At 42.3% G+C, this 23,456-nt stretch overlaps 1 protein-coding gene across 46 annotated transcripts in view; it reads left to right on the top strand.

Moving 5' to 3' along the window:
- Positions 1 to 23,456, top strand: part of LOC141575151 (uncharacterized) — a 188,902-nt gene that overhangs the window by 51,701 nt on the left and 113,745 nt on the right. For 39 of the 46 annotated variants that reach the window (XM_074353747.1, XM_074353735.1, XM_074353745.1 and 36 more), the window contains 7 exons: positions 186 to 350; positions 929 to 1,068; positions 2,858 to 3,082; positions 3,698 to 9,864; positions 19,548 to 19,793; positions 20,484 to 20,571; positions 21,781 to 21,923. The gene's annotated coding sequence lies outside the window, so the exon portion shown is untranslated. The remainder of the gene's footprint in view (positions 1 to 185; positions 351 to 928; positions 1,069 to 2,857; positions 3,083 to 3,697; positions 9,865 to 19,547; positions 19,794 to 20,483; positions 20,572 to 21,780; positions 21,924 to 23,456) is intronic. The other 7 variants (XM_074353714.1, XM_074353715.1, XM_074353706.1 and 4 more) reach the window with 7 other exon arrangements.

Raw genomic sequence — 23,456 nt, 5'->3', positions numbered from 1 at the left:
GTTTTAAAAGATACCTTACTTTTTATTTTTCTTATTGTAACACTTGTAGTCATTGTAGAGAATTTAGAAAATACGGATAAACACAGTAATAACTTCACAATGGCCTCTAATCTCACCTAGACATACAGTTGTAAGTTTTGAAATTGAGAATTACAAGTCCTCTCACATTGTTCTTCTTTTTCAAGTACGTACTGGTTACTGAGACCCTCGAATTCCCATATGAATTGTAGCAGCAGCTAGTCAGTTTCTGCAGAGGAGCCCGCAGGAATTGTGATCGAGACCACGTAGAATATACGGATCGTTCTGGGGAGCACTGCCTTTCCAAGAGCGCTGTCTTCTGATCCAGCAATGTGCGTGGATTGTCTGTCCTGGTATTTAGGTTTTGTTTAATTTTTTTTTTAACAATGCTTTGAGTTTACAGAGTTATTTTACATTTTTTTTTTTTTTTTGCCTTTATACTGAGGACAAGTGTGCCAGGTACCGGGATCAGAAGTGTATTTGAGCCCCGCAACTTGCTGCCACCATGGTCGCTGCGCTCTTGCTTCACCCGCTCTACAATCTTGCACAGAATAGGACCTCAGTAACTCTCTCTCTCGAATGATTATATGCTTGCTGGATGATACTTGAGAGTCCGTGTGATGATTTATTTTCCCCAGCCTTTCCCCACTTCTTTACTATGCCCTTTCTCTTCCTTTCCTCCAGCCTGGGTTTCAGTTTACATGTGGCATTGATTTTTCTTGTCTGTAGACACTTCCTTTCACTGGTTCACGATAATTTTACATGTGGGCTGTGGAAACTTGCTAGATGTCAAGAAAGAGCCAATCCATTGCATGCTAGTATTTTTAGAGTGCATTATTGTTTTATCGATTGAAATTAAATCAGGGTGACCCCCTGAGCCCTCCCGTGAGCTGTTTTTGCCTTCCTACAGGTGATAATGCTCTGGTTGCTGAATGTGCCCTTTCCCCAGACTTGGTTTTGGAGTTAAGTCACCATCAGTGGAGCCCTCTCTTTAAAAGATGAAGAAAACATTTGCTCCTTCTCCCTGGTTGGGGACTTGGATGAGATGAGGTAACAGATAAAGAATGGAGCCCCACCTCATTCTAACACCCGCTCGTTCCGTTCCTTTCTCCACGGAAAAAGAGTACAATTCAACATTATAAAGATTGATTGTGAGCAAATGAAATAGACAGGACAACCGATCATTTATTAAATATACTTTCATGCCAGAAACAAATGTATTATACACACAAAAAGCACACAAAGCACGGTAGTACCGTGATTACAAACGTGGGTACGAGTTCGAGTCCTGCTCTGGAGTGACCAGTCCTGTGAGATGGAGAACTGGTAGGTCGGCTTAGCCTCTCCCGGGCTTGTTTTCTGTCCTGCAGAGATGGGGCTCGCTAAGCGTCCCTCCCCCGTAGAGGTGCTGTAGTGTGCAAATGATGCGCGTGGGCAGCCCGAGCACTGCTGCTCGTTCCTCGTAAGTGCAGGAGAGCATAGCTTTTGTGGTGAAGGCTTTATAACAGCCCCGTGTAGACTCTAGTGCTCCGAAGGGATGCCTTGTGGTTTGGAGATGGGATTCTCATTTCTGTAAATACCCAAGGATTTAGTAATTGGGCCCTGCTGATTTGAATCTATTCTTTAGAAAGTACATATTGTGGATATATTTTTCAAGCATGCATGCTTTTTTCTTTTATTATTTATAGTTCTACCCTCTCTCTTGGTGGGACTTTTCATGGAATCCAGGAAACAGCCCTAAGCCACCTGCCTCTTCACACGTCTCCGTGGCGGTTTTCTTCCCTGACTAGAAGAGGGTTCTGCATAGGGAATTTTCTTTGTTCCCCTTTTCTTGGAGTCTCTCTGTCTGTCTGCCCACCTCTCACCTGTCCAACTGTCCATTTCTCTACCCACTCATTCTTCTGACTTGTTCCAAAAAGCATTTCAGGCAGCTTACAGAAGAACAGATACCAAATAAACAGGTGAGAAAATAGGGCCAAGTTCAGACAGTGAGGCTAGGAGGCGAGCCTGTGTGAGGGTGGCAGGCATGAGAGACACGCGTCTGCCCTGTGACTTATAAGATCGACAGCAAGAGTGTGCCTGAGGCTCCCAGCAGACACAGGGAAACAGGGTTTGTGGGAGATGCTCACTGGCTGTGAAATAAATAAGTGGCTGAGGAGAAGCCCAGCCTTTCCAGCTACTAAGGCTTAGGAGAATATTTTGAGTGTCTTCAACATCAGAGTATTTCATCTTTTCTTTTGTCAGAGTTCTACATATAGTTGGTTACATTCTGTACCTGGAAATTTCTACAAAATTTCTTCCCACGTGAGTCCCATGACTCGGGAATGGGGTGGTTCTGCTCATTGACTGTGGTTGGTCAGAAACCAAAAATGACATCTTCAAAGGAGCCTGGGATTTGTCAGTTATGTTTTGTCAGTACTGTAGAGTTCAAAAAATGCTTTCACAGTATCACTCCATCTGAGGCGGCAGCGTGCTCTCTTACCAGCATCAGGAGCTCAGGGCCACGGGATGGTGGGGGCTGACTGCATTGCCGTCAAGACAGCTGAGCTAGTCACTGCAGGTGTAGTTCTTTTACGTAAGGCCTTTCATGTTCTTTACTTGAATATTTCAACAGGGAGTTAATTAACTGAGTCAATTAGCATTTAATAAATATGATTCTTTGTTAAAAAGACAGTTATAGACAGAATATAAGCTCTGAAGCCTTTAAAAACGGTTTCATTACTGAAATTTCAGTAGGGGAGATACACAGTTTATCTTATTTATGCCTCTCTTTTAAAGTAACAAGGAAACAAGACAGAAAGTGCAGAGGATGGTTTCTGTTCTTCCTTTCTGCTTGCAGGTGTCCTCACCTCCAGTAGCATCCATCCAGACACCAGCACTGACACTGGCCGTGCTCAGAACTGCCTCAGCCCTGAAGACACAACTGACAAATAGAAGGGGGCCACGCCCTGTTACAGCAGGTGCTCTCACTTTCTGGATCCTTATGTAACTGAGCGGTGTAAATCAGGATTGCCCGTTTTACATTGTGTGGTGCTGCTGCGGTGTCTCCTAGTTAATTGTTTCTGTAAGTATTCTTGTATTATTCCCCACTGCGTGGTACTACACGTCTAAAAATGCTATTTTCAGATGAAAAATAATGTGCATTTAATATAATATGTCTGAAAAAAGGGGCAAAAGATTCTATCCTGGTCCCGCTACTCAGAGATAATAATTAACAATTTAACATTTATTTTCTGTTCTTTTCGTCAGTGTTTATCATCTCTGTCATAAAAACCAGTGAGCACTCCGTCCCTGTTTACTGTTCGGAGACCTCCATTTTCCATTTGGCTTATTACATCTTTTTCTACAATATTCTATCTCCCTTGGCATGATTTTTAAAGACCAGTGTAGCATTCTGTCTTATGGAGGCATCGTCCATTTTTCTTCGGACTTAAATAAATTTTAAATTCCAAGTATACTTAACCTAAATACTGAAAAGAGAACTGTGGTGGTACAGGAAGGCCCCTAACTCCCTTCTCATTATTTCCTGAGAGTAAAAGCTGTTGAAAATTTTGTATATATATATCATGACCTTTATGCCTATGAGATAGATATATATACACATATGAGAAATCAATGTATAGGTGTGTGTATATATGCTTTATTTAAAAATGATTCCATACTATATGTTTTTCTGCAGCTCGCTTTATTCACTTAGGGGTATATCATGGACGTCCTCCCACTCCAGACTCACCCGGCCCTTTCAGATAAATTGGAGGGGTCTCCTGATGTGCGGGTGTCGTCTCGTCCACGGACACATTTGGTGGGAGAGTGCGGTGGACAAGGCCCTGGACCATGGCGAAACGCCGGCTCCCTCAGCGCCCGCAGCTCGCCTTGATTTACCGCATCATTGTCTTGATGGTGGACAGTTAAGTTTTCTCCATTTTCCACTGTCAGAAAGAATGTTTGAGTTGCATCCTTCTTGTACAGACATTCCTGTGATCTTGTATGTGTATTCCTTTAGTTAAGGCTTCTGGAAATTTAGTCCCTGGATGTGACATTTACATTCATCACAGACTCCTTTCAAGTGACTAGAAATTCCTTCTCTATTGGGGAATGAAAAAATGCACAATTATTTATGTAACCAATTCTCTATCGCTGGATATGATTTCACTTCAGTTTTTCTTCCCACCTTTGTATACAGTGCTGTGTAAATGCCCTGATGGGTACATCTTTTTGGACTGATTTTTTTTTCCTAAAGGAAACGATTCCTAGAAGTGGAGTTGAGTCAGTGTGTATGTACGTTTTCAGAGCTTACAAATCCATTGATATGTCATCCTCTGAAAAAGTCGCTCATGATTTGTTCTCCCACAGATGGACACTAGCTAGAATATCTTAAAAATATTTGCCAATATGATAAGCAAAAGTGCTTTTTCATTGTTTTTGTTTGCATTTGATGACCAGTGAAGTTTTGAGCATTTTTCACTCATTAGCCATTTGACTTTTTTAAAATGAATGATTCCTTTTGTCCTTTGCCCACATTTAAGTGAGGGAGCTTCTTGTTGCTTTGTGACAGCTTTTTGTATGTTATGAAAATTAACTTCGTGAATTCATCAACATGTATCACAGAGCTTTTTCTTGTCATTTCTTTCCTTTCATTTTGTTCAGGAAGTTTTCTGATTTTTGTTGTGGCTCAAACTATTCTTAGGATAGTAAATGTCTTCCTTATGGGTTTTATCTTTGACATTATTCTTAGAAATACTCTCTTATAATGGAATAAATCTCTTCTGTAGGTTTTTTTAAACTCTAAGATGGAGATTATAATAGTACATGTTATAGTGAGGAGAAGTTGAGTTAATAAGAGCAAAGTGTTCTATTTGCTGTTACTAGTACTTTTTAATATTTACATCACTATCTGCAATTTATCTTGTGGTCATTATGACAGGAATGGAATTTATTCTTTCCAGGTGATTCTCTGTCCCAGGACAATTATCGAATTCATAATTTTCTCTTTGATTTGAAATCCCACCTGTACAAAATACTTACATACACTAGAGTCTCTTTTTGAGCTCATGGTTCCCTTCTGTCAATCTCCTTTCCTTACTCCAGCACCATATCTTACATATTGTAAAAATTTATTTAATAATTGGCAGTCTGATTTTTTTGATTCTTTTCTTCCATCCCAAATTTTCTTGTCAAGTATTATGACTATATTATTCCTGAAGAATTCCAAAATATTTTGTTCAAGTTAAAAAAAATCAGATTGGAATTTTCATGGGATTATTTATTAAGTTTTGAATTATTCTTAGGAGAACTTACATCTTTACAAAACTGCTTTTCTCCATGCAATATGTTTATGTCTCTACATTCATACATCTTACTTTAACCCTCAGTACAGTCCTGAAGTTTCTCCATTTAGAATATGGGCATTATTTTTGAATTTATTCCAGATTATTGTTTATGTTTTTGTTAATTTTGTAAGTGAGAATTTTTTGCTATTATATTTTTAAATGCTTAAAACTGACATTTAGAAAGGAAGATTCGGTTTTTCAATACTTACTTTGTAAATTGTCATTTAAAATTGTAAGTATTAAGTAGTTGTTCCAGAATCCTTTCTTTTCTGTTTTTAAAAATTTGTTTCCAAGATTCTCAAAATGTTCATACCTAAGTAGAATAGGTGGGGACACAGATGGAGAGAGGTAGTGTGGCTCACGTACAAACTTTGAGCACTTTCATGGCTGCCTTTAGGCTGGAGAAGCTGCAGAAGAGCCCAGGTTAGACTAAGGGTGGCTTTGTCTGCACTTGAAAGCCAGCTTTCCTGCCTGTATGGTGAAGCTTGGTGGGCGTGGCAGGTAGATGATCAAGGTCTGATCAAGGTCATTGGCTGCACAGAGCACTGTGTCTGTGAGAACTGGAGACCATTACCATGGGAAATTCTTGGCGCCAGGAACACTGCAGGGGAGCTGGGGAGCCTGTGTGTTAAGGATTTTCCTGCCCTGGGAGTGGGAAGATGAGACTCTGCATTCAGATCTGAGTTTGAATTCATCCTCTCTTGTTTACTGGTCCTCTGACTTTTGTCAAGTTATCTACCCGCTTTGAACTCCTGTTTTCTTGTCTCTCAAAACAGGAGAATTACAGCCTGCTGCTAGAGTGTTTGCTCAGGGTAAATGATTTGTGTCTATAAGATGCCACGTACAATCACAATCTCAGTGAGAAATGGGCTGTCGCCTCTTCTTCTGCAACTCAGTGCTCGATAAGACATCGGGGGAAAGCCAGTCCCTAATTTGTATGTGATGCAATGAGGAAAAAAATTAACGTCTTGCCTTTCCCTAGCAGTATTCTTACTTCTTTGCTTCATTTACCTCTTTCCTCCTTTACTCTCCCCTTTCACCTCCTCCACCAAAAGAGACTGAGTCTGTCTCAGAACACTACATTCAAATTACTTTAAAAGTTGGCTCATCCCCATGAAATTACAGTGAAATTAAAAATAATCTGTACACGTCCCAGACATGATTATATTTGATTTACACACACACACACACACACACACACACACACACAATCAGGCTACCTCCCATTTGCTGAGGGAGAAGGACCACTTTTTCTGAGTTTTCATTCACTGAGCGTGAGAGCAAAGGCTCTTAAGCAGAAATTCGCCTGGCTTCTTGCATGGTTTTTTAAATTGGATTTCTGCTTTGTGTCCACAGAAATAGTCTCCTATTAGAAGTGGGGAAGTGGAGACATAGATATTCTGCTGAGATATTGGTGTCATCATATTTGAGTTGGAAAGGACTTATGACAGCATAGATTCGTACCTTTTTATGGGTGAGAATCCATGATAGTGTAACTTGGACAAGAACCCGGGTCTTCTGTCTTCATGTCCATGCGGATGAAGAGGCAACTGGGTGGGGGATGGCAGGGATCCTTGCTTGAGTTCCGGGGTCTTGCTAGTTTCCATTGTTCAGCTGCCTTTACTTTATGTCCATGTGGCCTCTCATGGGAAGGTCACTCTATCCTGATAGATTGAGTTTCTAATCAGCAAAACGGTCTGGACACACTCATGTTTCCCAGAGATTTTCTGCTGACCTGCTGACACTTTATATACATGAGACCTAAGAAACTGCTGGATATAAAATCCTTATTGTTATCATTTGCCCTCGAGTTCCACAGGAATGGGGTGCTGTCTCAGGCTGTCTAAGGCCAGCTCTGAACAAAGATAGGGTGATAGGCTGTGCAGCTGGACACTCCCCAGTCGAATGGGATTTCCACCTTAGTTTTTAGAATCAGGCAGATTAGTTCAAATCTTAACTTTACCAGTTATTAGCTTTGTGACCTTGAGGAAGAAACTTTACGTTTTTGGGGACAAATTTTATTTATCTGTAAATAAGTTCAGTATTTATTTTAGGGATTTTGTTTTAGAATTGAATGAGCTAATTCCCTCATTTATTCCTAAAATACTGATCACATGGTTCTATGCTGGTGACTTAGTGGTTGATTACTAAGGGACTCAGTAATGAGAATGTGGGTGAGGCTCCCTGGATAATAGAACTTATATTCCATGATATGCTTGTAAAAGACTGGCTTGCAGTGGATTTTTAGTAAATGTCCATTCCTTTCCTAATCCCCATTGGTTGTGTATATATCTTTATACTAATATATGAACAATTTTTTATTGCAATTTAAGTCTTTTTGTAGTATTTAAAATATGTAGCTATAACAAAAATACGTGAAATAAAATGATTTGACTTTTATTTTCCTTTCAATAAGCAAAACAAAATAAAATAGAAAAGAAAAGAAAAAGTTTTGAAGGAGTATAAATAATTTTATTTCCGTGGAATCGACTCCTTATGTTAGGTTTTTCGGTTGTGTTCTTAAACAGCATATAAAATTGACAGGTTTTGACTTCAGTGTTGATAGCTGGGTGAGTATAGTTTCTTTTTGTGGTTGTCTTTGATGAATTATTTGCACTAGATCATAAATAATGTGCATGTTACATATTGGAAACGAGGAAAGAGTGGAGACATACTACCTCCAATGCAGTCATTTTGTTACCGAATCCAAACTCATTCTGCTCACCAAATGACAGGCCAATAAACTGGGTGATGAGGTGTTGGAGCAAGGAATAGTGACTTTATTTGCAAAGCTGGCAGACCCAGAAGTTGGCAGACTGATGTCCTGGAGAACCATCTTCCCCAAGTCAGAATTGAGTCTACTTTTATACTAAAAAGGGGCGGGGCTGCAGTTGGTTTTTGGAAACTTCTTGTTGTATGAATTGCTTGTCCTTTGAATCCGCTGTTCTTGCAGCTGTCCATGTGGATCAAATCATGTTGCCCCTGTAAAACCTCCAAAAATAAAACAAAGTTATTCTCTAGTTTGAAACTTGCCATCTCTACATAAGTGCAGATTAGTTAGCATCCTTCAAGATCACGGCCAGGAGAAGAGGCTGTCCTGGATATTTCAGTCTAAAGGCAACTTTCTTTTACAAATGGTGCAGAGATAGCATGTCTGAGCCTAGAAAACAGGACACAGGGTTAAAGCCAAAGGAACAGACCTAACATGGGGTCAAAATTGTTCTTTTCTATTACAATTCCCTTTTCCGCTTCATAGATAATTTTAGTAAGAAACATGAGCAATTTTGTATTTTTGCTTCTTAATAACCGATAAGTGGGCCAACTATATTTTTGTGAGCAGGGATGCAGTGCGGTCATAGGGGTCACAGCAAACTCTTGTTGGGGGTGGCCGACCCTGAAACATGTCTGATGCCCTGTGAGTGTTGGTGAGGGTCCCCCTATCCAGCGGCTCTCTTCAGGAACCAGCATATGGGCATTGATATCTGGAGACCTCATTTTCGGCTGCAGGAAATTTTTTAGATACTGCGATTGAAAAATCACTCCAGCTGGGGATAATTAGGGAAAAAAGGCAAAGGAAAAGGGTTTGGAGTAGAGTAGAAGAGAAGGACATCAGATCACGGAGCCTGAGTGCTTGGCAGCGTGGCTTCGGGGGAGAGTTGAGCAGAGGTGGGGAGGGGCCTGGTCCCGGAACCAGCTCCAGCACCTGTCCCCGTGCCCAAGCCACATAGATTTTAATTGGGCCACCTCTCTGGGCTGGATGTCACCCTGGGCAGAACCTTGAGAATCAAAAGTAAGGGGTGGGCAGCACACACCTAGGGGGTCACTGTGGATTTCGGTCAAGACCACAGTGCCTTTTCTGGTCATGTGTCTTCACTTGTCCTTTATCTCAGGATCTGAGGAGGAGGAGAAAGGAACTCAGGTAGAGATCCAGGAAGATATCCGACTGTGTTAAGAGAGGACAGACACAGTGACACGGGGAGCGAGGACACTTGCAGCAGAGTAAAATTACTTCACAACTATTGCTTCAGAGTTGAAGGTGTGAGATAGCCTAAGCCTGTCTCAGAGTGCAGGGGACAAGTGGAAAGGAATGGCAAAATTTCCTCTGAAAATTGAAATTTTGTTAAATAGCCTGCTACTGTTGCTTGTATCACTTGAATGAATGCAGGCATATTTCTGTGGGCATTTATAGGTTCACTCAACCCCACCAGCCCCTCTTGCCCCCATCGGGGATGGGATTTCTCAAGCACAGTGCCCCTCCTGCTTGGGTGGGCCACGCTGCGTGTCCTCGCCTGGGGCCGGGCTGCTGCAGGGCACTGAGTCCCCGAGGCGCGGCCTGGGAGACACGACAGGAATATCTCTGCTCTCGACTGAGGGCCTCCTTTTCCCCTGCAGTGTAAGAATGCCGGTGACTGAGTTAGAAGCATGCTCCCAAGCTGTCCGTGTCCTTGCCATTCAGAAGCGGACCCTGGAAGCTTCCAAATATCTCCAGAATGCGTTCTACATTCACCTTCGGCAGGTGAGTGTATGTCTTTACACAAGTGGAGGAATTACTGCCGTTTTCCTGGACCTTACTCACCACTAGTCCATCTGATTTTTCTGTGCTAGGATTCAGTATGGCCTGCTAAAATATCTGGAGTCAGATCTTGAAACACTGATGAAGAGGATCATTTATTTTATTTCTATATATGATAGCCTTTTACTTTCAAAATTCAGAATTTTTGGTTCTTTCAGGAATTTTTGGGGGATTGGCGAAACAACATTGCTCTTACAATCTTTGAGACCTGTTGCTTTGTGCCTCTCACCTGTCTTCTGTCACTTGTGAGGCGATTCCATTTGTGACCCTGTCCGTGTTGTTCATGTTATAAAACATATAGTCTGTTAAAGTACAGTCCCTTTTACTCCAAAGACATTCCACAAATACTACTAAAACCTGGGTGTGGTTTTAAGAAGACAGAATCATTAGAACATGTACTTGCAGGTTGCTAGTGCAAAATCCCCAAATCAATAGTCCAGCTCAACATCTAAAATCTTTCTAATCTACCTTGGATTTGTATGGATAAGTGAAGCAGTTTGCTAAGAACTCAAGACCAGGGTTAGAATACAGGCTGGTGTAGCTCAGCAGGTCCTCCTGAGCCAGCGCTGTGCCAGAGGGCGGGGCTGAGGGGGAGAGGGCTGGGCCTTGGGGAAAGGGGTGGGCCAAAAAGGAGGGGGGTCCTGCCGTTCCTGAGCTCAAAGTTTCATGGCAAACACCTTCAACAGGTGAAAAACTTGGAGTTTTTTCTAAGAACAGTAGGGTTGAAAAGAGTCATAAAAGCACGGGAGTGACAATATCCCTTTTGTGTCTAGTATGGGAGAGCAGCTGTGGGGCCACCTGGGAGACTCGTGAGTCCAGGTGTGCAGTGTTGGTGGCTTCCACCTGAGCGGTGGTACAGTCAGTGGGACAGTCACTGGGAAAAAACGAACAGACTTTAGGCATGTTTAGATGGTAAAAAGGAAAGGATGAATGATGTCTGTGAAGGTAGGATGGAGTTAGGCCCAGGTTTCTGGGTGGATTAATGAGGTAAGTGATGGTCCTGCTGTGCTCTGAGGAGGGAAAGCTGCAGAGGGAGCTCTGGGGGAAAACTGATGAGTTCAGCTGTGTGTAAAGTGAAAGGCTGTTCGATGTGTGGTCTGGGAGCTCAGGTGAGAGCCAGTAGCGAGTAGCGGGAGGGGAGAGAGACTGTCAAATCATTTTGTGAGCATACAAATAATTATGATTAATGATACACTTACGCCTCTACATTCTGGATTTAAAACCCATTATCATTTTGCTATACTGACTGCAGAGGTTCCTAATTATTTTTAACAGAAATAAAATAAATAGAAACAAAATAGTGGAGTTAATGAATATCATAGAGTTGATGTGTGTCCTTGTATGTATTTTGATAGCTCATCTGTTTATAACCATAATCTATAAAAATTTAACTAGTTTAACATAAGAGTTAAACAGAGGGACGTGACTCACAGTGTTGGGGCTTGAAGCTGATCTTCTCAGGGAAATTATGTCGCCTCTCTGTGCCTTAGTTCCATCTTCTGTGACTCCCCCCGGGCCCCTCATCACAGCTGATTTCTTAGACTAGATTTTGCGAAGGAGGCTGCTGAAGGGAGTAAGAAGTGGCAACTGCTAGGGACACTGAAGGGAGACACAAAAAGTGATTAAAGCCGATAAACTCAGTACAAACAAATACTCTCAAAAGAGAAAGAATCCCGCAGTGTTTTGAGCCACTTAGCGTATGGGAAACAAAACCACGTGGACCCAAAGCTCTTGAGCATGTGAATATTGTGGGTGGGAGGGTGTCATCAGAAAAGGGTTGAGAAAAGGCCTTTTGGTTTCCCTTGACGTTTCCAGTAAGGATGGGTAGCAGAAGAGAAAACCCCCTGCTTCACAGTGGAAGCTGCTGTTTTGTGAAAAACTGACCAAAGTTTAGAGACCAGTCATCAGCGGTGCTGGCAAATGAAGAGACTTCGGGATTGGGTGGGGCACTTGCTGTGACTTCCAGGTGACCTGCTGGCTGGGGGCTATATGGCGGGCAGTAGGTTTGCAGGGTGACCCGGGCATAAACCCTGGCTCTGAGGCTGCTGCTCTGACTAGCAAACCTGGGCACCCGCAGTCCTAATGGGGCAGCTCGGGATGTGGCCTGGGACACCTGCCATGCTGAGGGCGAATAGAGGGCTTCCCTGAGGGGGTGTCCCTGCGGAGAGTGGAAACATCCTCCTGCAGGGGAGGAAGATCCTCTGAGCAGGGTGCTGGATGCACAGGCAAGACCACCCTGAGCACGGAGGGTTTGGGGAGCTGGAAGTCACACAGTGTCCCGAGCAGCCTTGTTTCTGAGAAACTAGAGGGAGAAGAGGCTGAAAAGGCAGGCTAGTGTCAGACACTTTGGTGGGTTATGAGTGACAGTAAAGGACTGGTCCGGCAGGCACAAGAACCCTGTGGGCGTCCCAGCGGGGGCGTCACACCCGAGGGTGTAGCTGGGTTACAGACTTTGCCACTTATTAGCTGTGTGACTTTGAGCAAGATCACCCCACCTCTCTCTATATATCTTCATCTGTAAAATGACACAGTGACAATCTCGTGTCATCAGAAGGCTTAGTTTATCTCTGATCCTCTGTGTCGAGTCTTGTCAGTGCTTCCCTGCAAGGTTCTGCATTGGCTGCTCTTACCCTCAGATGGGAGGGCGCAGAGGGACATTGTAGCACCTGACGGCAGGAAGGGGTTGCTTTAAAAACAGACATGTAGCCGCCTGCAGCTGCAGGCCTGCAGGCAGTTTGATTGATGGTCCTGGAGAGGACTTTGGAGGCCTTAGCATCGTTTTAAGACTTGTTTTCCCTTGGGGGCAGCATTTGCCTTTGCAGATTAATGTTGAAGATTTGGGCTTCTTGCAAAGCTGTCTTCAGAGATGGTTATATACGTAACATATCGTATAAAATAAAACGCTTTTATTTAATGTGTGGGACTTTGCAGCTGTTGGGAATAGCTCTGTTGGCCTGGTCTCCACGGAGGACACTAGGCTTCAGCAGAGCGTGCGGGAGGGCAGGCAGCTCTCCATGCTGCTGCGGGGTTTTCTCCCCAGCACGGCACTCTGCTGAGTTGACTCTTCTCTGAGTTTGGTTGCCAGATGAGCAGACAGCAAATTAATGAGTTCTGGTGGGATTGTGTAATGACAGGAAGTAAGAGGGTCCCGTAGTTTTTCTGGACTAGAACATGCTTTTGGTTCCTGATCCAGTGTGTTCCATTACAGAATTGATGAGTTGTGTCTATCCTGGGACTTGTCGACTGAAAGAAATGTGTAGCCTGAAAGTTTAGAGTTATGCTTTATTTGGCGGGAGGACTCAAGCCAGGATGACAGCCTCTGAGATCGCTCTGAGGGACTGCTCCCAAGAGGTTGGGCAGGAGCTAGGATATATAGGAAGTTTACAACAAAGACCAGGTAGTTGGAACAATAAAACATTGTTTGTTATCTAAAGAAAGCCAGGTATGTCAAGTTAAAGAGTTTAGTGATTTTCTATGTATAATTTGGGCTCACTGGATTCATTCTTTAGACAAGTACCTAGCTATCTAGGGCAAGTATCCTGTCTTTTCTTATTCTCATTCTGTTCAGAGAGCACTGTTGTTAGTGGCTGTAGAGGCTGGTCTTCAGGCCTGTACTCGCTGGGGGATGGTGGCAGCCGCTGATGACTTGGTTTCAGCATTATTTGTTTATTGACATGGTTGCAGTATTTTCATTCACATTGTAGTATTTTCATTCACAGACTGATTGTGGATAATCTGGAAACTTGGAAAGGAACCGAGATAGAATTACTGCAGGTACCTTCTACTTTAATATTCCGTGTGCAAACATAAACACGGATGAAGCATACATTTGAATTTGGTGATGTAGGGAAGGGTTTCTGCACATTACAGGAGAAGGCAAGGCAGAATTCCTGTACTTTGTTGGCAGGGATTTGGGTCCACCTGTCTTTTCTGTAGCGGTTTCTGGGAGCAGTTTATGGTAACTAACAAACATTGACAAACGGTGGCACACATTGCATTTAAGAGCTGGCCTGTGCAAACTTGTGTATTGGACAGGTGGATTGGAGAGAGATGTAGCCCTGGCCTGGGCTCAGATACAAGTTTAAATCGCCATTTCCTCACCAAAGAGCCTTGGACTAGAGTGTAACCTCCCTTAACCTGTTGGTGAATCTGTGAAATGTGCATTATAATATTCGTTTCTTCCTGGGTTTGTTGTAAGTTGTAAACAGTATTATAACACTCATGAAACATTTAACAAACAGGCACTTAGCAGTGTTCACTGTGTCTGTCCGCCCCGCTTAGCGTGTGTCACAGCCGTAAAGGTAGCATGTGCCTGTTGAGGATGCACTGGAAGCCCCTTGAATAGGTTGTGAATTTGGTGATTTCCTTTAATCCTTGAAACTCTATATGCCATGGGCAGTTATTTTCATGGACAGATGAGGAATCTCAGGGTAAAGAGACTGTGTAATTTGCCCAAAGTCAGACCATAATTTTGGGTGCTGGGGCCTCGGTTCAGCATGGGCCCCTGGGCCTTCTGCCCTCTCCGTTCAGCCCCAGAGCCAGACGTGGGGTCGCCTGTCTCCCAGCCCAGAATATCCAGTAGGCAGCAACACAAACTTGGACCTGTGCTGCTTAAGCAAAACTCCGGAGGGGAGGCAGGTACTAAGGGGATAAATGTAAAAACAGACGACTGCAAATTGTGATAAGCTCTGAGAAGGAAAGGAACACGCCTCGCCACGCAGAGCTGGGAGCTTTCCCTTCGGGGCTGCTCTGGGGGCGTTCATCTCAGCTAAACAAACTCCGGTCCTGCACCAACGCAGGAAGGCTGGGCGCGTGTGACCAGGTTGACTTGGCCTCGTTGATCATACTCATTCCCCATTCAGCGGCAGCTCTTACGGGCACTTACCTAGTAAACAGATTTTGGCCATAATCATAACGCACTTTGCTTGGTAGTTTTATTGGCCTCACATTTGAGATGAGGTAATTGAAGCTGGGGAGTTTGTTGCATGCCCGTGATTACTTTGGAAATACCCCCACTGGTCTTTCAACCTAGACTGGTGTGGCTGTTATATCCCAGCCCTGTGAATGATATCGTGTAGCTTCTACCAAGTGGTGCAAATGACTGACATTGATTTTTCTTAATTCGTAGGAAATGGTATGTGACAATAAGAGAAAAAGGTAGTCAGAAATTGTTTGGAAAACTAGAACAAAATCCAATTCTTCCCCAGCTGGGGAAGCGTACCCAGTGTCACTCACCCCACTCACTGCCTGGTATCTTCTCCCTGCCGACTCCGTGTTCAGAAGCCACTCTAAGCCTTTGAAGAACATTTTGCCTCATGACACTGTTGACTAGGACCTGCGGCATCTCTGTCCCTGGTTAACTCTCTCTTCAAAGCCATTTAAATTTTATGCAGGCTCCTCAGCTCAGATGTAAGAATAGCCTCTTTAAACTTCTTGATGCAGCTCCTTAGTGAAGATCTTTCGAAGGAAATCTAGCCAAAACCTGGGAGGTATGCACACAGTGACTGCAACCTCAGCACTTTGTGAAGTTCAGAATCAGAGGGTTGGGAGACTCAGGAAAGGCTTTTTAAGGTAGAAAGGGGAAAGTGAAAGGACGCAGGCTGTGTGAGACTGAAGCATCTCGGTCCCAGCTAGCAAGGCAGCTGCGTTCAGGATGGTATGTGAGGAGTACAGAGTTCTCACAAAGAAAGAAGTGGTGGGATGGGAGGGAGGACAGATAGATTCTTTACTAGGGAAGGAAAAATTGCGCTGAAAACTTCCTGGTTGAATAAGAGGACTGTGACATGATGTGCTTGTATTTTGGAGAGAAGGGTTTTGTGGGGACAGGCCTAGGAGAACGCTGTCTGGCTAGGGGGTCAGCACAACAGGGAACCACAGAGAACATGGCCGACCTCAGGGCCCCTGCTGGGGGAGGGGCTGCCCGCCATTTTGAGCCCTGGGGGCTGCTTCTGTCCCTTAGCTGGGGCCTCAGAACTCCCTTCATATCCCAGTCCTGTTGATACAAGGAAACAGATGTGGGGCATGAGAAGGGCTGTGTCCCAGGCTTTGGTTGAGCCCCTGGAATGTGCCCCACCAGACGTGGGTCCTTGGCTTCATGCAGGAAAGATTTCAAGAGCAAGCCACTGTTGAGTAATGGTAGATGTATTCACAGAGACACATTGAAAGGCAAGAGAAAGGCTACGAGTTGTGGGGTTCGGGTGCTCAGATTAAAAGTAGGTACACACTCCACAGACAGAGTGTGGGCCTTCTCGGAAGAGGGAGAGAGAGTGGTGACCGCGAGGTGGCGCAGTGTTGCTCGTTTTCTTGGGCTTGGTTGTTTCATATGCTAATAAGTAGACTGAGCAGCCTAAGGGTAAGGGGCTGGGATTCCCTGGGAGTTCGCCATTTCCCACCCTGTGACCTTTTGTGGCTAGCCTTGGGATGGCCATGGTGCCTTGGGGCATGTTATTCACCATGTTACTATTACAATGGGTGTATAATGAAGCTCAAGCTCTGCTAGAAGTTATATCTCTTCATCTTGAGCCTCAAGGCCTATTGGGGATTGAATCCTTCACCATTTTGATGTTAATTGTTGTGGCCTTCCTTGAATGGCTGTGCTCTGCCCCCTTCCATCCTGTCTCACTGTGATGACACAGAGAGAGCAAAGGCCGGGCCCTACCCGTGATCCTGCATTTAACAGGGGGAGGGGTGGTTTGGGCTGAGGATGACTCTGAGTGTGAGAAGGATGTTTCAGATTTTCCCACGTGGGACATGGGGACGTGCCAGCAGCCACTGCAGATTGATCTCACGGGCATTATCGCTTGTGTCACTCATCTTTTCTATTTTACTTTTTTTTTCAAGTATTTAATCTAAATTTAATATCAGTTTTTTTTAGGAAACAAATTTCTCTTTTTCTTTTCTTTGGGGCTCTTTAGGGGATAGGTAATTAGGTGTATTTATCTGTTCGTGGAGGCCCTGGCACTTGAACCCAGGACACCGTGCACGCTAAGCTCACGCTCTACCACTGAGCTCTACCACCCATCACATCATCTTTTACTTTTTGCTTTAGCTGCCAAGAATCTTACAGCTGAATTTCTAGTCGGCCTTTAACACTTACCCTAACTTCATGGCATTCATTTTTATGACTTTACCTTCCCCTGGTTTCATTTAAGTATTCAATCTCCATTTTGTCTTCACTCTCACTTTTGTCTTTTTGTTGTTATGGTTGTTAAGCTGTGTTTAAATAAATTGTTTAATTTCTCTTTTAGCAGGAGGCTGAAAGTAAATAAATATGTAAACAAACTTATCACACTTCAATATTTTATACTTTCTAAGCTGTTTAGTAGTTACTTAAAAACCGAATTGAATACTAAAGTGATAAAATTTTTAAATTATTTTTTAATTTTTTATAAAGGTATAGCTGATTTACAATATGATATAAGTTTCAGGTGTACAATAGTTGCACAATTTTTATTTTTATGTCCATTTATAGTTATTGTAAAACATTGGCTATATTCCCTGTGTTGTAAGATCCATCCCTGTAGCGTGTTTATGTTAGATGGAGCAGTTTGTATAAGAAAGCTGGGTAACGCAGAGTCTGGGGAGTGGCTCTTTCTAACCCATGTTCATGGTCACCCTTCCTGTCAGAGCCCAGGCCCTCACTCCTCTCTGAAGGGGAGCGAGTGGAGGCAGCCCTCATCAGCGCTGGCACCACCCTCTGAGTGGCAGTGACAACAGTGACTCTCTGTGGACATGCAAATTGTTGTTCCAGGATCTTTACATGCATTCCTGCATTTAATAATTAAAGCCCTCCTGTGAGGAATCATTTTATGTTTTTAATGAATAATACATTTTATTTTGATTTTGATAGACTTCAAACCTCCAGAAAATGTACTGGAATAGTACAATAAACGCTTAGAGCATTTCACCTAAAAGGGCACTATTTGCCCTATTGTGTGTGGCTTATTTTAGTATAAACTTTCAAGGTCCATCCATGTTGTAGCCTCAATCAGTAATTTATTCTTTTGATTTGATAATATCTTTTTTCTTTTCTTCGTTTTTGTCTATTTAAAAATATTTTCATTGAATTCTAGTCAGTTTATAATGTTGCATCAGTTTCTTGTGTACAGCACAACACTTCATTTATATAGAAACATACCTGTATTCATTTTCATATTCTTTTTCAACATAAGTTACTATAAGATACTAAATATATTCTCCTGTGCTATACAGTATAAACTTGCTGTTTACTCTATACATACTATCTGCAAATCTTGAACTCCCAATTTATTCCTTCCCACACCCTCTCCCCTCTGGTAACCATAGTTTGGTTTCGATGTCTCTGTGTCTGTTTCTGTTCTGTAGATAAGTTTATCTTTTTGTTTGGTTGTTTTTTCATTTTTTGTTTATTTTTTTAGATTCCACATGTGAGCGATCTCATATGGTATTTTTCTCTCTCTTTCTGGGTTACTTCACTTAGAATGACATTCTCCAGGTCCATTCATGTTGCTAAAAATGGCATTATTTTATTATTTTTTTTTATGGTGAATAGTAGTCTATTGTACAAATATACTACAACCTCTTTATCCAGTCATCTGTCAGTGGACATTTAGGTTGTTTCCATGTCTTGCTATTGTAAATAGTGCTGCTGTGAACATTGGGGTGTAGGTGTCTTTTTGAATTAGGGTTACTTGTGGATATGTGCCTAGGAGTGGGATTTCTGGGTCATATGGGAGGTCAATTTTTTGTCTTTTGAGGAACCTCTATACTGTTTTCCACAATGGCTCCACCAAACTGCATTCCCACCACAGTGTAGGAGGGTTCCTTATTCTCCACAGACTCTCCAGCATTTATTGTTTGTGAACTTCTGAATGATGGCTATTCGGTTTGGCGAGATGTGATATTTGATTGCAGTTTTGATTTGCATTTCTCTGATAATGATATTGAGCATTTTTTCATGTGCCTATCGGCCATTTGTATGTCTTCATTGGAGAAAAGTCTCTTTAGGTCTTCTGCCCATTTTTGGATTGAGTTGTTTGTTTTTCTTTCTTATTAAGTGTAAAAGCTGTTTACATATTCTGGGAATTAAGCCCTTGTCAGTCTCATTTATTGCAAATATTTTCTCTCTTTCCATAGGTTGTCTTTTTGTTTTGCTTACTGTTTCCTTTGCTGTGAAAAAGCTTGTAAGTTTAATTACATCCCACTTGTATATTTTTGCTTGTATTTCTATTGCTTGAGTAGACTGCTCTAGGAGATCATTGCTGAGATGTATGCCAGATGTTTTCCCTATGTTTTCTTCTAAGAGGTTTATAGTGTCTTGTCTACATGTTTAAGTCTTTAAGCCATTTTGAATTTATTTTTGTGTATGATGTGAGGGAGTAGTCTAACTTCATTGATTTACATGCAGCTGTCCAGTTTTCCCTACACCATTTTCTGAAGAGGCTGTCTTTATTCCATTGTATGTTCTCACCTCCTTTGTCAAAGATTCAATGACCAAAAGTTTGTGGGACTATTCTTGGTAATTTTGTTTATCCGTTCATTGATGGATGGATATTGTTTGTAACATTTGGCTACTCTGAATGATACTGCCATGAATATTGATGTGCAAGTTTTTGTGAGAATATGTTTTCATTCTTTTGGCTGTACAGTTGGCCCGCTATATCTGTAGTTTCCACTTCATGGATCCAGATGGCTGATTGTAAAGGGACTCAAACATCCTTGGATAATGGAATCCAGGATGGGGGGTTCCTGAAACCAACCCCTCGAGGATACTAAGGGATGACTCTACATGTAGGAGTGAAATTGCTGAGCCATATAACTCTAACCTTTTGAGGAAACAACAGACTTCTCCAAAGAAGCTGCACCATTGTCCCTTTCCACTGGCCGCATATGAGGTATCTCTGCCTCCTGAACAACACTTGTTATTGTGCATGTTTTGATTATAACCATCCTGGTGGTTGTAAAATAAGATCTCATTTTCATTTTGATTTCACTACTGATGCTGAGCTTCTTTTCATATGCTTATTGGCCATTTGTGTATTTTTTTAAATCCTTGGAAATTTTAAAAATTGTGTCGATTTTCTTTGTATTGTTCAGGTGTAAGCATTTGTTATATATCCTGAATAATAGTCTCTTATTAGATACATGCTTTGTAAAATTTTTCTCCTATTCTGCAGATTGTGCTTTCACTTTAGTTCTTTTAAACATTAAAACAATTTCTTTACAGGTGAGGTAATTAGATGTATTGTTTTATTTTATTTTTCTTGCTAAGCACGCCCTCTATCAGTTGAGATACCCCCTTCCCCTGTCATTTCACTTTCTTGATGATGTCCTCTGTAACAAAAAGGTTTTAATTTTGATGAAGTCCAGTTTATCTGCTTTTTTCTTCTATCACTTGTGCTCTTCGCATTGTATCTAGGAAACCAAAGCCTATCCTAAGACCTCAAAGATTTATACTGTGTCTTCTTTTAGAAAGTTTATAGGTTTAGTTTTTACGTTTCTGTCTCTGATCCATTTTGAATTAATTTTTATTTGTTATATAAAATATGGGGGTCCAGATTCCAGATTCATTCTTTTGCCTGCAGATACCCAGCTTTCCCTGCACCATTTGTTGAATAGACTATTCTTTCCATGGAGTGTTGTTGGCACCCTTGTGGAAAACTGACTGTAAATGTAAGTTTTTTCCCCCTGGGATTTTATTGTGTCTCATAGATTTATTTATCCAAACTTATGCCAGTACCATACTGACTTAGTACTATAGCTTTTTAGTACACTTTAAAGTGAGTCATCCCACTTTGCTCTGCTTCTTCAAGATTGCTTTGGCTGTCCTGGGCCCCTTGCACTTCCATATGAATTTTGGGATAAGTTTTTCAATTTTTGCAAAGAAGTCAGCTGGAATTTTGATAGGGATTCCACTAAATTTGTAAATCACTTTGGGGAGTCTTAACATTTTTAACAATATTGTCTACCATTCCATCAACATGAGATGTCTTCCATATATGTAGATCTTTTAAAATGTTTTGGTGATACTTCAAAATATTCAATGTACAAATCTTGTAAATTTTTGTTAAATGTATCTCTCATTTAATTTTTAATGCTGTTGTAAATGGAAAGTCTGAGCTTCTTGAGGTAGGACTATATATCAATTTGTTTATTTCTAGGATTTCTACGCAGCAACTACCCTAGGTTTATATTTGCAACATAAATATATCCACAACTCTTCCCACCCCCATGTTATAAGAAACCAAGACCCAGGTTAAGCTACCTGAACACCTATGTGGAAGTGAGAAATGAGACCCTTGGGTGGGGCTTTGTGAAGATGATACTGAGAGCTTATTTAGGATGGCTTCATCTTAATTTCTTTTAAACAACACTTTCGGTGTAGTCAGATATATTAAGAACATGCCCTTTTGATGTGCAGAGGAGCTAAGACTATTATCAAATAATTTCTAGAGAGAGTGTTGTACTTGAAATCTAATTTGCATCAATCTTTGAAGATTTATGTTTCAGGAGCTTTGACTAAAGAACACCTGTCTTTATTCATTAGTGACAATTAAATGCTCAAGCAACATGTAATAGTCTGAGAAACTGCCCCCGCCCCGTAGTGCTGGGTGGCTGCAGCTGTAACCGGAGTCAGCGCTTACCTTTCCCAGTGTGCTTGTGCTGATCCGCTCAAAGCGGTTCGTCCAACAGTGTGTCTGTAGTCTGTTGGACATAGCCATAAAACATTGAGTTAAGGTTGCTGGAATGCATTATATTCTTATTAATAATAAGTAAGCACATATTGAGTACTTACTGTATGTTGGGAATTGTCCCTCAGCCTCACATGAATATTATTTCTCTTAAAACCTCACATATTTTCTTGTTATTCTCACTTTACAGATAAGGAGACTGAGAATTAAGTCTTCTCTCTTTGGGTGGAGCTCATTATCAATGACGGGAAGTTGTAAGGAAAAAGATATTGATTCATCCTGAGAAAACATTTTTCTGAGAGTCAGCAGTGAAGAAGGTGGACACTGAAGAAGGTGATCATTGTTCGATTGAGACGAGCCCCTGGTTGTACGGAGTCAGCATCCCTGTCCTGGACACAGCCAGTGTAGAGCTGCGTGGTGGGTGAGGCTGCGATGCCGTGCAGGGAACGCAGATGCCGGGCCATTGGGCTGTGCTCAGGCCCGGTGGGGCTTTCTCCTAAGGGCAGTGGACAGTCATTGACAGATTTTAAGTAGGGGAGTGGGGTGCTCTCGTAGATCACTTTTGTCTTGTAGAATGCTTAGAAACATTTAGAAGGCTCAGCTGGAGGTGATGTGATGAGTCAAATTAGGGTGGCTGCCAGGTGTAGGAGTGTAGAATTTTCAAGTGGTTTTCAGTCCCAGTTTTGTGGCTCAGTAGCCGTGTCACTTTGGATGATGCACTCAAGGAAGAGAAACAATTTATCTAATCAATAAATGCAGTGATGTACCGACCTCCCAGGACTGCTGTGGAGATCCAGTGAGATAACGTGTGCACAGTGTGCAGCATGGTACGCAGCACAGAGTCAGTGCTGAGTGAGTGCCAGTGAGTATCTGGTAGGACAGGTGTGGCTGGTGGGACTCGGTGACTGAGGAAATCTGGGCCCTGAAGGAGGGGTCCAGTCACATCTGTGAGTGATGGGCCTGAGCTTGGAGAGGCAGAGAGACCTTGCCCCCCGACCAGGGGCCCTGGGCAGGACGGCTATGGGAGGAGCACCATGAAGTCAGCTCTTTGCAGGTGGAGTTGGAGTTGCCCTTTCGACATCTAAGTGCAGTGTCACGAGCTCAAAGAGGAGGTCTGGGCCCAGGCTGTGAATTTTCCTATAATCTTAATCCCTGAGGACGCTGAGGTAGTGATCACTGAACGTGAAGACATACATTACAGGACAAGTGAATAGTAGTATCATCTCTGTCATCAAAGCTCACGTCTCTTTATTCATCACCCACTTTGCTAGTTGGGTACTTACAGAGCTCACTTCACCGACCTCCCATGGGCTCAGGCTCCACAGTAAAGAGCTGGTGAGCCTCCCTCCTTTCCAGAAGACGACACATTTTGCTGGTAGCCTTCTGTACCTCACCAGACTTAGAATTTTAGTTTGTTGAATTAATTCTATTTTCTATTAGCCATCTCCTGACAAGAGAGACCTTTTACCCCATGGTCATATTTCAAATAGCTGTTACTGAGAATTGCTGATCTGATCCATAGAGTAAGTATTATATTAACCTTGTAGAGTACTTATCATTTTTCTGTCTTTGCCCTTTAATTTTGTATGCCCTTTCTCTATCCTATTTGGGGCCTTAATTTTTTTAATTAAAAGATGTCTGTTTGCAGTTAAGAAAACAAAAGAAAAAATACACATGATAGCTAAACATAGAAAATATCTAGTGTGTTTACTGTCTCGGCAATGGAGGGTTGTAGAAACTCGTGAAAACCTTCATTACACAAGTTTCTTAAAATGCGGATTAAGAAATAAAACCTTCCTTCCTCATCTTTCAAGCTGCACAGCTAATTGTCAAGAAACTGAGGGGAAATCCTCAGAAGCCAAGACA

The sequence above is a fragment of the Camelus bactrianus genome, chromosome 26 (genome assembly GCF_048773025.1).
Source record: "Camelus bactrianus isolate YW-2024 breed Bactrian camel chromosome 26, ASM4877302v1, whole genome shotgun sequence".
In the NCBI taxonomy this organism is placed as follows: domain Eukaryota; kingdom Metazoa; phylum Chordata; class Mammalia; order Artiodactyla; family Camelidae; genus Camelus; species Camelus bactrianus.
The sequence above is the reverse complement of the archived record's forward strand: the minus strand, read 5'-3'. Positions and strand labels throughout refer to the sequence as shown.